General features: G+C 32.7%; 1 long non-coding RNA gene across 1 annotated transcript in view; it reads left to right on the top strand.

The window, feature by feature from the left end:
• The window catches only part of LOC116738427, a 362,032-nt gene that overhangs the window by 177,897 nt on the left and 168,174 nt on the right, over positions 1-15,961 (top strand). Inside the window, exon 3 of the long non-coding RNA XR_004344354.1 lies at positions 2,941-2,990. This is a non-coding gene — a long non-coding RNA (uncharacterized LOC116738427). The remainder of the gene's footprint in view (positions 1-2,940; positions 2,991-15,961) is intronic.

The raw sequence follows: 15,961 nt of genomic DNA, 5'->3' as shown, positions 1-15,961 counted from the left end.
TTTAATTATGTCTCAATACTCAGTATTCTTGACTGAGTCAGGCCAGGTAAATCATTGTAAAAATAGAATAAAGTTTGGGTAAACCATATTTCTGCTTTGGCTTTCTTATGTGTCTAAAATCACTTCTCTGACTCGGCTTTGGCTTTGAGGAAAAACTAGCCAAATGTGTTCAACATAATTTCTGGAATTCCTGAATTTACACATGGGTAGTGACATATAGTCTGAATGCCTAACATATCTACTCAGTATAACAATGTCCATAATCCAAACAAGGATGTCCTTTGGATTTACTGTTATTATCTAAATATTCACATTCAGATATAGATAAACATTCTACATATAACTGGAAGATATAAATTCCCTTTTGTGCTTTTTATGTTGAAATTCTATTATTCAGTTAAAACTGTCAATTTAATATTGCAGATATGCAACATAGTGCCTGCAGGAGTAATCTAGCATCTGATAGTGCTACAGGAAATTATTGTTCCTGCATTATAGTGTGAAACCTTAAAGCTTGACTTTAAATATTTAATAATAAAATGGTAATAACAATTAAAAATTTTAATATATGTATCCAAAGCATTCATTTCACAATGGTAATACTTTGCTTCAGCCACATGTAGATTCTAACACATAACCGTTTTACATTTACCCCCAATTGAATTTGATGCACCTCTTGATAAAAACGGGGAGCAGAGGGGAAGGTCTCAATATAATTCCTTGATTGACTTGAAGTATAAGCATTCAGAGCACAATATGTTCTTGGGAAAGTCTTCCTCTTTAGCAAGTATCAGTAGAAAGCAAATCTTTTTTTTTTTTTATGTTTGTTTATTTATTTTGAGAGAGAGGGTGAGACAGAATCCCAAGCAGATTTGACACTCAGCTCATAGCCTGATGTGGGGCTCAGTCTCATGACCCTGAGATCATGACTTGAGCCAAAATCAAGAATCAGCTGTTTGACTGAGACATCCAGGTGCCCCCAGAAGTAGACCTTTTGAAGTCCTCTTCTCACTCCTTGTTCCTGCAGGGAAAATAAAAGCAGAATGCAATAGAGAATGAATAGCATGTTCACATGGTTAATCCATGTGCACTGGAATTTGTAAAAGGAGTGGGTGGGAAAGAAACCTGTGGAAGGCTGGGAAGCAGTGTCTACCCACTTGGGAACAAGGAGACCTGGGATAATGGCCAATAACTGGAATGAAATACAATGGACTGAGAATCAAAGATTCAGAATGCAGTTAAGTCCTTGCCACCAGTTAGTTCAGTGACTTTGGATTTTTTTTTAATTTTTTTAATGTGTATTTATTTTTGAGAGAGAGAGAGTGAGAGAGAGAGAGAGAGTGAGCGATCAGGGGAGGGGCAGAGAGAGAGAGAGCTCCAGGCTCTCAGCTGTCAGCACAGAGCCCCACGCAAGGCTTGAACCTATGAACCATGGGATCATGACCTGAGCCAAAGCCAGATGCTTAACCGACTGAACCACCCAGGCGCCCAGTTCAGTGACTTTGACCAAGAAAGCCTGAGAAGTCATTATTAAAGATTTTACTGCACACATACATTTCAATTTGCAGAATAAGAATAATACATTTTAATGTGAATGTTCACACCTCAGTGACAGTGATATTTTGATTTCCGCTAACATTTCATCAGAAGGATACTGAAAACATTTCATTTCAGTCGTCAAGTGGTTCTTTTAGTATCAGAATCATTTCTGCATATTATAATTCCTCCTAAGAGTTAAATATCATTCCTTTGTGAGACAAACTATGTTATATTATGTTTCCTTCAGTTGCAGTAGAAAATGGTTGGAATAATTCAATGCATAGAACTTTGAGAAAAACCTATCCTTAAAAACAACACTACTCATTAAGACATTGACTAATAGATTCAGTCTGTTATGGTTTCTCTCTTCTATTAACTTAAATTGTGATACATCACACAGTAGAGCACCTGCCTATATACCAGTCATTCAGTTTCCTAAAAGGTTCATAAATGCTACTAATTTCTTCACGTATAGCAAGATTGAATCTTCAGTGTATTCTTTTATCCATTTAGAGCAGAATCTGCTTAGAAGTAAACAAATCCAAGGGCTTAATAAATATGTGTTAATTAGTAAGTCAGCACTGCATCAAAATATTAAAGCTCTTGCCAAGCATATTAACTTTTAAACATTGTTACATGTGATGGTAACTAAATGACTCAATTTAAAGATAATATCAATTGATATTATAAAGTGTTATTGTTAAATCAAATATCAAATAATTTAAGGTATATAATAAACTATTGAGTACCATACAGCTTTTAAATTAGGATTATATATATATTATATATATATAATATATTATAATAATATAATATATAATTACAAATATTAGAGAATATTTATAATCATGGAAAGTTATATATTATCCCTGATTTAAACAGAAAAAACAAAGATAAATGTAGGTTTGTAGTATGATAACTACATTTGTAAATGTGTGTGTGTGTGGCCCACATGCATAGTGTGTGTATGTGTATATGGGTGTGTGTGTGTGTGTATATATATATATATATATATATATACATATGAAGCTGTATAAATGAATGTAACTAAGGTTCTGTAACATATGCAAAATAAATTTTGCTTGCAGATGTGCCCATCACCCATAGTCCCATAAGAAGCAAAGGAGACAATAAAAATCCTCTACTTGTTTGTCATCCTGCATTAAGGAGCTCAAATTAGAGTAATTAATCTTAAACCACAATAGTTTGATGTGACCTGAGTAATGATAATGCTATTTCAGACGAATATTTTAGTCAAAATTATTTGTTAAATTATATGTATGCTAATTAATCATACAATGAAATTTTTCATAATATGAATCACTATTTAACATTTTGTGATGCTTGAATTAAAATGCAGTGCCAGTGCTGATGGAAATATTTTTGGTTATACTTTTCTAGGTCTCAGGGTGGTGAACCTCTTCTCTGAATTCCTAACCTGTGAGCTTATGGTAAGATTATAATTAATAAATTCATTTTTGAGTTTTTTCCCTTTATTATCCCTACTTGATGGTATCCAGTAAAAACAGAGCTAATTTGCAGAGTTTCCTTGATACTTTATGATACCTTTACATAAATGTTGATATGTGATACTTTCTATCAAATGTTTATGTTCTTGGTTAGATTATAGTAATATAGTCACCTGAAATAGTCTTTGATAAGTTCTAAGTGAATTTGAAGGCATTGTTCAGAAAGGTAAGATTTATAACTCTGAAAAAAGTTCTTTGGACATGAATGACAATTTTATATATTAAAATTTTTTATAATAACGTCTATTTGATGTCAATGAATAGAGGCAATGAGTTATTGAAAGGAAAACTTATTTTAACACCTGTCAAGATTTATCAAAATTGGGTTCCTCTAAGAAAGCTTGATATTGCAGCTTTATAAAGTTGAAAGTAAAATATGTAACTATGGAAATAGATATGATAAAAAAATAACCCGTTACTTCTAAGGTGATTTTATGGGCCTTATTAATTTGTCAGGTACTTTGGTTAATTGTATTCAATAACATTTGTTAAAAATGTAAATCTGGATGCCATTTATAATTGATTACTACAGAATGTAAGAAACATAAACATAAGTTTAATAAAAGAATGTTCAGTTTATCTCTTTTTTTAATTGTGAACATGATGAAGATTTATCCGCTTGTAGCTGATACATAAAATGGGGATAATATGGGCATTTGTGTCATATATTTTATATGTTCGGGTAAATGATGTCTTGGGAAACACAAAGTGATTGAGTAAAACTTGTTGATTTGGTAATACAGCATTACTGAAATGTATCTTGAAGAAGTTTTAAGTGATTATAGGCAATGATCAGCTCTGGGCTATGTAAGGTGTATGCTTTGGTTACATTTTTTTTTTTTTTGAGACACTCAACATACGATTATTAAAGACAAGTGTCACATAGAAGCAAGGGGAATTTTACTGCTCTACTCTGTTGATACAGGACTCTGTATCAATGGACTCTGTTGATAATGGAAGACATTTTTGTGAAATACATTATTTGGATATGCATAAAGCAATAATTTTATTCCTGATACGTATTAAGTTATAACATATTTTACAAATATATCCAAATTAACTTTTCTCATAAGTCAATTCGACTTATAAAATATGTCAAAATATTTTAAAAATGTACACTCATCATTTATCATCTCGTATCTTAAATGCACAGTCTTGGTGAATTGTAACAAAATGAACCCACCCTTATAATCAGCTCTTACATTAAAAAGAAAAGAAAAATAAAGAATAAAAGATAAAACATTATCGTACTTTGAAGCCCACTACATAGTGCACTTCTCGTAAGTATTTGCATGGAACATAAGCACTGTATTGACCTCTAGAAGGATAGATTACTTCCTATTTTACATTCTATTAATGAAGTCATACAGTAGTTACTACTTTGGTTCTTTTTCTCAGCATTATATTTGTAAGATTATATGCAGTGATAAAGCACTCATTTTCATTGCTGTTTGGTATTCAACTGAGCTCATGTACCAAATTATGATCTACATCCCATTGATGAGCATTTGGGTCATTTCCATACTTTGGTTCTTGTGGATAGTGGTTATATGTCTATCTGGAAGATGTGTTGCAGGAAATGCATGCATGAATTTTGTTGGATATATAGGATATGCATATGTTCTGCTTTAGTAGATACTGATAGTCTGCCGAAGTGGTAATACGGGACTTTCAAAGCAAGATGTGAGAGTGAGTTGCTCCATATACTCACTAACAGGATTTTGCATCCATCTATTTTAGCCATTCTAGTGTGCTTATAGAAATATTTTAATTTGAATATGTTGAAGGCTTATGGCATCAAACACGTCTTATGATTATTTGTCATATTTGTGATGACTGTCATATGACTATTCTCCTTTTTGAAGTGTCTAAGACTTGCCCTTTCTATACCATACCGTGCATCCTTTTTCCTTAACCATATACCAGATAAGCTGTTTCAATCCTCTGTGATAGAGCTGGCTCAAACTGATTCACAAGACCAACTGTTAAAGTGTCAGGAATTTTGGGAGCTGCTTGATAGTTTGAAAATCTTCCATGGTAGAAGTGTTTATTTATACCACACACACTGGCAAACATGAAAAACAGGGCTTTATTTTTTCTTCTGGGGAGTTGGTTGTTAAACATTTACTGCATACCACTGGATATTTATATTGTATATTAAACCATTTGGTTGTTTTTCTTTGTACTCTCCTAGTGGTGTCTTTTGTTGAATAGAAGTTCTCAAGTAGGTTTGTTTCTTGTCTGACTATTGTCCTACTTCATCAATATTTTTAAAAAAGAAATATTTGCTTTGCCACGCTAAGGAATTTTCCTATGGTTTCTATAAAAGCTTTATTGTTTAAATTTTTACATGTAATGATCTCTAGGTTTTAAGAATACTATTGTATTGTTAAATTGCAAGGATATTGTTATTTTCTTGTATGTTTAAGATAGTTTGCTGGAAAGCTTATCATTAGAATAGTAATTGCTCTGTGTTTATTTTAACTTTTATTGTAAAATTCATAAATAAATATGAAGATGCTGATATTTATTTAATACTTTAATGTCACTGTTTATAAGCAATTTGTAGGACTTCATAAAATTAGATATGTACTTATGTATTATCTACTGTCTGTCACACACTATAATCAGTTATGTGGCCATCAGTTACAATTTTGAAATGAATATTCAGCAGCATAACAAAATTAATATTTGACTTTAACCCTTATGTATTATGATAATTTTTAGCATATATTAAGTGAAAAAAACTCTTCAAAATAAATTATCTACAGAATCATTAAAACATTAGAAATTAAGCTAACAGTTTAGTATTCAAATAAAATTATTATTATAATGCATTTACTTGCCCCCCAAAATATTGTATAATAAATTACTTAAACACATAACAGTCATAATAAATACAGCCTAAAAGATTAACAACAGACTACTGTTGTATGTACTACATTGAGATTTTATTTGCCTTGAGACTTATATATAGACATATGTATGTACAATATTTTCCATGACAAACACAGAAGTGCATCACATACCTGTTTTTTGCTTGATAGTAACAATAGTATAAAAATCAGTATTACGTCATCCTTAAAACTGTCAGTTATGCAATTGTATATATGTTTGCCATAGATCGTATTGTCCCATTATGCATGGTTTTTAATTGTTTTTTTACTCTTGAAGTAATCATCTTGATTTAAATACAAAAAATTATCTCCATAATAGTTGAAATATTTGAGAGATATAATGAAACATAATGAAATAAATAATTATTTAAAACAGAAAATTCAATAATTTAATATTCACATATCCAATTTTGACCATTTCTTTTTAAATCTCTAGGTCCATAATACAAGACATTTAATTAACTTCGGAGTAACTCCTAACTCAAACAATGGAAGTGCAAAAGCAAACCCTATAATAGGCTGCTTTTAATAATTAGTTATTTTTTTAATCTTTATAATAGTGAAAAATCTGATGAGAAAAATGTAGGGGTCATAGATTAAAATCCTTGAAGCAAAAGAAAGGTAGTATCTCATTTATTTTCATGTGTTTGGAGAACATAGGGTTTGTATCAGTTCTTTTTTTTTTTCCTTTCAGACTTTATTGTCTATTTTAGGTAGCCAAAGATGATGAAATATGGAGTGTGTGTACTAATTAAAAGCTAATAGGTGATTTTCACTTTTACTAAATTATTGTTCTCTGTGGGGTATTTAGAGCAGGAAAAACAGAGGTAAAACACAGACACCATAGAAAGGTGTCTTCGGGGCGCCTGGGTGGCGCAGTCGGTTAAGCGTCCGACTTCAGCCAGGTCACGATCTCGCGGTCCGTGAGTTCGAGCCCCGCGTCGGGCTCTGGGCTGATGGCTCAGAGCCTGGAGCCTGTTTCCGATTCTGTGTCTCCCTCTCTCTCTGCTCCTCCCCCGTTCATGCTCTGTCTCTCTCTGTCCCAAAAACTAAATAAACGTTGAAAAAAAAAAATTTAAAAAAAAAAAAAAAAAAAGAAAGGTGTCTTCAAGATTGGTACAGTTTATGTAGCATTAATAGGTTTGATCTTCCACTAGCCATTTCAAATAGTTAAATAACAAGTTTATTAATGAATTTATCTTTGAAATACAGCATAGTTTACACAAGTACTTCAGCATTTAATTTATGAAGGTATCCCTGAAGGTAAATGTTAGTTAAAGGGAAAAAAATGCATTTGAGACACACTGATACAAGTAAATGATGCCAGTTAAATACACTTGGCTTCATTTTCACAGAGATGACAGAGCTTAGGGACAAATAAAGTTCAAAGACATGTAATTAACATGCTGCATGAAGGAAAATTATACCAACTGAGGAATTATAAACAGATTGTTTTATTCATAGTTTGAACTCAAAATTGAAAGATAGAATACTGCAATAAAATTATAATCTAAGAGAATGAATATCCTTTAAAAAGGCAAAAAATATATAAAAGTTTTGGTAATATAAGTGAATATTAACTTGAGAATAAAATAATTGTACATACAAAATGCTCTTTTTTTCTTTTATTTTTGTTTACCCTATTCAATGATATATTTATTTCATTAAACTATTAAGGTAATATTAGGGTCCCCCCCAAAATAGAAATATTTCCTAGTTCCTGGCACGATATCTGGCTGTAGCAGATGTTCTGTAAATATTTGCGATCTTAGAAAATCAATTGTATATGAGCTAGAGAAACAACTGGCTTTCTTTTGCTAAATCAAATATTTGTCCCTCAAACATATTCCTTTTCCAACCTTTCTTCCCTCTTCCCACCACCTCCCTCCCTCTTCTTTTTTTTTTTTCCTCTCTCTTTCCTTCCATTTCCAAAAATGAGGAACTTACTATGTGCTATGAAAATGACTAACTTGGGGCTCCTGGGTGGCTCAGTCCACTGACAGCACAGAGCCTGCTTGGGATTCTCTCTCTCCTTCTGTCTCTGACTCTGTCTGCCTCTCCCTCTCTCTTAAAATAAATAAACAAAAAGAAGAAGAAGAAGAAGAAGAAGAAGAAGAAGAAGAAGAAGAAGAAGAAAGAAAGAGAAAGAAAGAAAGAAAATGGCTGACTTATGTCACAGTGGGGGAGCTGACAAAGTTTTTATCTTACTGATTTCACATCTAATGGGGAAAAAGAAACATGCAAAACAAATCTTTGCTAAATGTTATGACAGAAAACATTCTGAAATATAGAATTATGAGGACAGGAATTGGTATTTAAGCTAAAAGCTTTAAATGAAAGGTGAGTTCACCACATGAGGAAATGGAAAGAAAAAGTGGGTATAAAAGGATTTCTAGGATCTTAAGAAAAGAAGAACTTGAATGTTCAAGGAAATAAAAGAATGCTAGTGTAGTGGAGTAAGTGTAGTAGGTAAAAGGAGAGGGGATTGAGATGAAGTAAGCATTTAAGTCCATGACAAGTATATTGGATTTCATTGTAAATGCCACTGGAAACCACTGAATGCTTTTAAACAAAAGTGTGTGGTAATCCCATTTATGTTTTAAGATAAGTGCTTTGTGGAGAATGAATTAATGGGCAATAAGACTAGACATGGAGAGATCATTTAGGAAACACTTGAAGATTGCCAAAAGAGAAAGATGTGATGTCCTGAACAAGGATGGGATCACTGGAATGGATTTTCAATCTATTTTGGAGGTAGAACCAAAAGGACTTAATCATTGATTGGATGTAGAAGGTGAGAAAAAAAGACAATGAGCATGAGTCCTAGATTAGAGCAGTTGATTGTATAACAAAACCATTCACAACTGAGTTGACCAAGATGAAATTGAGAGACAACTCTAGTAAAAGAATCAATAACTCCATTTGGGATCAAGAATGTATTGTCTTACCTTCTACTCAGAGTGCAATTTGTAATTGTTACTTCAGACAAAAACCAAATTAGAAGTAGGGAATAAGGATTCAATACTGGACATTCTAGAGATTCATTCAGGTCAATGATCTAGCAACCCAGACTATTTTAGCTAATTGTCCTGGGTTGATATATGTAGAATTATGTACGAATTGACACTGCAAAGGCATATAGTAATTATTGGGACTAAGCATTGTATGGGATAAGGTTGAGATTAAATACATTTTTAACACAACAGACTTCAACAATATTTGGGATTATAAAATGAGTCTACAGTGAGATTGAGGCGGTGATAAATGGAAAGGAGTAGCATTGGCTGGTATTCTTTAGAGAAACAACTGGGGAAAATAGGTAAGAGTTATTTCATTGAGCAAATAATTTCTAATGTTAACATGACTTTCACAATTGAACATATGCACTGGTAGGAACAATATGGAAAGAGGAATTTACTAGAATAAGTGGAAATTGAAAGACCTCTATAAACTTCTATTATCATCATTACCTTTAGGAAAACAGATCCCTATACTTGAGGGAATCTAATAAGAGGAGAAATGAAAACAGAGCATTTATCTGTCATTAACTTGCACAGAGGTTTCTGTATGTTCCTATCTGCCTTTTTTGACAAAGCTGAAGATATTGGAAACCCCATAATTCCTTATATCTGTTTATCTGTGAAGGTGGGACACCTGATTGCCTTGAAATTGTGATCCCTGCTGCCTCATTTCATTTCTTTAATAGCATAATTATATCATAATTCATATCTACCCACACTATCATAAACTGACCTGTATTCTGACACATTTTATCTGAAATTTTGACCTGAGGAATTTTTTGCATTTACTTCAGATCACCCCACTCTATTTTAGTCCAGAATATCCTTCATTATAATCTTGAGAACAGCATATGATATTTAGCCATGATTAATAAATACAGAAAAATTTTGCATTTATCATAAGACTTCTTATTCAAAGAGCTCCTCTCTACCCATGATAATGAGAATTTATCTCAGCAACAGAAGGACTATGATATGGTAAAACTAAAACCTTAATTATCTCAGGACTTTTATCTATTAATTATATGTACAAATGATCCCCTACTAACAATGTTGTGAACGCTATACATATTGAGTAGAAACCATACTTTGAATTTGAATCTTTTCCCAGGCTAGTAATATGCGGCAAAAATCCTCTCCCACGATGCCAGGCAGTGACAGTGACCCACAGCTACCAGTCAGTAATGCCATCAGAAGGGTAAACAACTGATACACTCACAGCCATTCTGTAGCCACACAACCATTCTTCTTCCCTTCAGTACAGTATTGAGTAAATTACATGAGATTGTCAACACTATTAAAGAATTTTGTCCAGTAATAGGCCAATGTAAGTGTTCTGAACATATTTAAGGTAAGCTAAATTAAGCTGTGATGGTCAGTAAGTTAGGTGTACTAAATGCATTTTAATTGATGACATTTTCAATTTATGATGAGTTAATCAGGTTCTAACCCCATCATAAGCTAAAGGAATGTATTTTGAACTTTTAATTTCAGATTCAAATAAATAAGCTAAGCATGCTTATTTTAAATCTGTTGTTACTTGTTATAATCATTCACTGAGTTTATTAGTGAGTTTATTTCAATGTATAATTATTTAAAAAGTAAATATGTTATCTTTCATATAAAAAAAACACTAGAAAATGTATTCATTTCAATGACTGTGTCTTATTCCAATCTGGTGGGCTACAAGGAAAGACAATGTCATTATAAATACCTTGTTATCTTGAAATAAGCTTAAGAGTAAAAGATGTGGTTTTTTTTTGTTTGTTTGTTTTTTGCTGTATTCAGAGAGTTAAATATATTTTTACCTTAAGTTGGTAAGTCCCTATTATCTCCTCAGAGTAAGGTCATGAGTCATGTCAGGATGGCTGAGTGGTCTAAGGTGCCAGACTTAAAGTAAGGTCATAAGTATTTTAGCTCATAAGTAAATTGTCATAAGAAATTACAATGGTATCAGTGAGAACTTGTCATAGAAACTCTACTGGTTTTCCAATATTTCCAAGTTCTCTGGGATGGATAATCCTCTGTACCATTGAAAAACAGAATGGAACAAGATGGAGGGTGGAGAAAGGCTAAGGAGGTTGAGGAAAATCTATCATTATTCCAAAAAATATCAACTTTTAACAGATACAAAAATTATTATTCTGTTGATGCTTCTATTGTGCTGGATATTTATAAGAGGTAATGGAGTGTGTGTGTGTGTGTGTGTGTGTGTGTGTAGTGAGAGAGACAGAGAAATTACATATACTCTAAATATTTTGAAGCAGCATAAACAGGATCCACCTTCCCAGTACCCTTCCCTCCAACTTAAAAACGCCATTTAATATCTGAATCAATGGAGAAGTCATAAGCCCTGAACATCTATAATTTAGGGACAATGCTAATTTTCTTTTTTGAGTATATATCTTTAAAATGAATTTTTTGCCCCTAATATAAAATCTATAAAATGAACTTACCTAAGGTAGACTCTCTCCCTGAAAGTGTTATATGAAAAATATTAGCTAAGAGGGGTTTTTATTTTGATAAGTCTCTGAAGCTAAGAAGTAAGATATTCAAGTGTACTATTATTATAAATGATAACATTTATAATCAACCGATACCTAATTCAAACAAAAATCTTTGTGAACCTCAAGAGGTTCTAACATGTCTCTTATTAATAACAGTGGCTTCCCATTTTCAAGGGATATATATGACTACCAGAATATAAATCTGGTATAGAGATAGTTTCCTATGGCATCATAATTTTATAATAAGTCAATTTCCGATAGCAGAGTAAACATGTTTATCATTGTGAACATTGATTTATTTCACTTCATTGATTTTTTTCAAAATTGAAAATAATTATAACACATACATATTATTAACTGACTAAAATAAGATTCTTTACTTCAAATTATTCATAAAATATAATTTTATTCATGAACTTTCAGAGTTCCTTAAAGGTATCATTAAGTAAGGAAGTCAATTGTTCTTCTAATGTAAATTTCAAGCGTGACAGGTAAAATGTTATATAAAAAGCTTACCATGCAAAATTGTTTTGAATACTATTGCTAGAGCATTTGCCCACGCATGAAATAGAGATATAACTTCAAAATTTTCAGGTCAAACCACAGCATCAGGAAAAGGTTGAATATAAATTAAGGATAAAATCCAATATATTTGGGAGGGACTACATTTTCTTCTTGAGAAATCATAGAAGGACACACTTATTACACTTGGTATGAAATTTCAAAGTAAAACCAAAAAAAAAAAAAAAAAACAAACTGACTTTTCTAAGGACACACATAACAAAAGCACCAGTTTGTGGTTTGTTCATTGTTGTATTTTATACTTGTGGAAATAAGTATAAGGCATTGTGGTTATTCTGAAGGATGCATGAGGAGAAAGGATTTTGCTAGGGACCACGTATGTGAGAATATTCATTCCTTAACATTTTCAGCACAGGCTTCTTGAAGGTAAAGTGTGCACAACCCAGTTCCAATCACTGGGCTACCAACTGAATAAAAGCTAATTTTGGAACTCCCCAATTAGTGAAAGGGAAGGACATGTGGATACATGAATTATATCATCCTAAGAACAACAGTAAGATCTGTTGAGCATGCACAGTATGCCAGTCAATATGTTAAATCCTTTACAATGATTATTTATTTTAATCCTTACAGTATCCCTGAGAGAAATAAGGACAATTGCTTATTCCAGTAAAATTTAGATTAAGAGATGGTATCAAATTTGCTCAAGGCATTGTGGCTAGAGAGAGGTGTACCAGAGATGATAGATCCTATTAGAAGGATATGAAACGTGTTATAGGAGAGGCTAGGATAATAATAAATGCCTAAGAGAGTCTGTGAAGATATCCTACTTCATAGATGCAAAATTTAAGCTAGGTCTTACAAAAAGAATATGAGATTTGCTGGATAGAAGGCAGATAAGGGGAATATTTCCATCTAATAAGATTTTCCATAGCCTTATGGCCTTCATTTTATCATTTATAATATGTGCTAGTGGGACAACATGATTTCCAAGGTTTTTTTTAGTTCTGGAATTTTATAATGCTATATTTTTTTTACTCTACATAAAAAGAAAAGAAGAGGCTTCTGAGCAAATGCTGAAGCATCTGAGACATTTGACAATATATCACTGATTCTCCAAAAAGAAGAAAGATTTCTTTTATCTTGTGCATGGATAAAACATCATCTGTTTTCTTCAAAGATAGCTACTTATATGCAGAATTTTCCCCTTTAAAAGAGCATGGGAGAAAATATGATAGTGACATATGAAGGAACAGCCTAGCCAGTCTGTGGTAGCTGATAGCTTAAGAATCTGTATTCCATGAGCCCAATTACTGCTGGTTTAAGGCTCTCTTACCTTTTTTATGGATACTTTGGAAAAAATTCATGTCTTAGACTCAGAAGGATTTCCTACTGTCACGAGAGAAAAGCCAGGGTATTTATAGCTTCTAGAGAGGTATTGTGCAGTGCTGGTGGTGACAGCCACTTAGGCTCCCAGAAAAAGCCAATGGAGATGGGAAGATAGCAAAAAACAACAACGATAACAACAAACACAAAACAAAAACAAAAAAAAAAAAACCAAATAGAAAAATAGCTATGTTTGTATATCCCCTCTACTTTGGGCATTTTCCTTATGGAACATTGAATGAACAGGGTCAGGATGAATTTGTTAGGAAGGTTTAGGAAACATTGCCCTATATCATCTGTATTTATAGAACATTTCTGTAATTTATTCACCAAGAAACAATTGGAAAACCTCTGTTCTCATTTCAGGGAGAATGGAATAAACTTGCAGAAGTTAGCATGGTGAATCACAGCTTTAATGGCCCAAGTAACTGGAAAGACTAATACATATAGGGTGGTCCTATTAATATAAATATATCTGCATTTATATGTATGTTAATTATCCAAAATAATTAAAATCACATACATCAAAATAAAGTACACATGAGTAAGTGAGAATGTTTCTGTGTTGGAAATTATTGCAAGAGTGAAGGGACTTTCTTAGACATATAGAAGTATACCTTGGTGTACAGAAATAAAGCTGTGCCTTTGGAATTCATGACTTTGAGTGTAGTATTTATAATACTGTCAGAGGTCCCTGGGTGGCACTGTTGGTTAAGCATCTAACTCTTGATTTTGGCTCAGGTCATGATCTCACAATTCATGAGTTCGAGCCCCATGTCAGGCTCTATACTGACAGTGTGGAGCCTGCTTGGGATTCTCTCTCTCTCTCTCTCTCTCTCTCTCTCTCTCTCTCTCTCTCTCTCAAATAAATAAGTAAACATAAAATAAAAAAAGGAATCCTGTCAATGAGTAACTTTCATTATAGAAAGAAGAAAGATCATAAAGCTTAGACATTGGAGGAGAAATAGAAGAGTACAATTTCAGAGAAATAAAAGGGAAATAAGTAGTTTCTCAAGCCAAGAGCTCTGTCTTCAAATCTCAGCTAATCCTGTTTCTCACCCACCTAAATCACTGTTAAGTGCATTGCAAATAATAGTGACAACAACAGTGTCAAGAAAATAACCATTTCATTCAGCCAAGAGAACACCATTGACATCTTAGCTATTCATTTGTCATATTGAGATCTTTTCTTAAATGAGTATTTTAATAAACTGAGCTATCAACTATGTGAATATATGTGATTATGAGGTTAATTTTGAAGTTGTGTAATAAAGCTTGTTTAAAATGAGTATTCTATCTCTTAGCTGCTAATAATGATAATAACAATAATGATAATACAGATACAAACACTTTCTTGAATACTGTTTACCGAGTAAAAAGAATTTAAAGAAAGGTCACCAACATGTTTTTGTATCAGGTGTAAGAATCAATAAAAAAACAATGAAAAAATACTTGAATTCATTTTAAGACCCTTGGATGTTCCTATTTATATTTTATGACATAGTTTTTGTTTGTTTTTAATTTGGACTTTAAACAGTATAATTATACCAGAAAAGAAACCTGAAAACACTTCTAATGAGGTATTTTAAAAGAAGTTGGATATGAAAGAGTTCCATGGAAAAATTACTTATGAAAGAAAATCATCAGAGACTAAAGCAGGAACATAGTGTAGGAGGAAGGCGGTAAATGCCTGTGCAGTTTTAGAACGGGATAAGTTTAGCTATTCGATGCTGACAGACAACATTTCTAATCAAAAAGCACATCACTAATAATGACTACTGCATTTTGGTAGATTAACTACCAACATACTAAAAAGGAGTTCAGAGACATTTTCTTATGACTTTGCTTTGACCTTTATCTTTAATCCAGGAATGGCCTTGTGAAAATAACCATTATTACTTTCTAGAACTACATGGTAAAGAAAAATAATTAATTATTCTGTTATTAAAGCCTATGAAACACTCCACTTATCAAAAAATCAAGGTTATTTTATGTTTTATGAGAAGGGGAAACTAGAAAACTAATAGATAAAAAAAAAAAAAGTTGGAGAGGGAGGGAGCCAAACCATAAGAGACTCCTAAAAAGTGAGAATAGGGGCACCTGGGTGGCTCAGTCGGTTGAGCATCCGACTTCAGCTCAGGTCATGCTCTCACTGGCTGTGAGATAGGGCCCCACGTCGGGCACCACGTCAATCTCTGCGCTGACAGCTCAGAGCCTGGAGCCTGTTTTAGATTCTGTGTCTCTCTCTTTCTGTCCCTCCCCCACTCACACTCTCTCTGTCTCTGAAAAATGAATAAACCTTAAAAAAATTTAAAAACTGAGAATAAACTGAGGGTTCATGGGGGGTGGGAAGGAGGGGAAAATGGGTGATGGGCATTGAGGAGGGCACCTGTTGGGATGAGCACTGGTGTTGTATGGAAACCAATTTGACAATAAATTTCATATTAAAAAGTAGGAAAAAAAAGAAAACTAAAAGATAATGCTTTTTAATTTTTTAATTTTTTTGTAGTCAGCATCAGTGACTTTATCTGAAACAAAAATGATTTTAAAATACTGCTTAT

This window comes from Lynx canadensis, chromosome D4 (genome assembly GCF_007474595.2).
Source record: "Lynx canadensis isolate LIC74 chromosome D4, mLynCan4.pri.v2, whole genome shotgun sequence".
Taxonomy (NCBI): domain Eukaryota; kingdom Metazoa; phylum Chordata; class Mammalia; order Carnivora; family Felidae; genus Lynx; species Lynx canadensis.
Note: the sequence above shows the minus strand (reverse complement) of the source record. Positions and strands in the feature narration are given on the sequence as shown.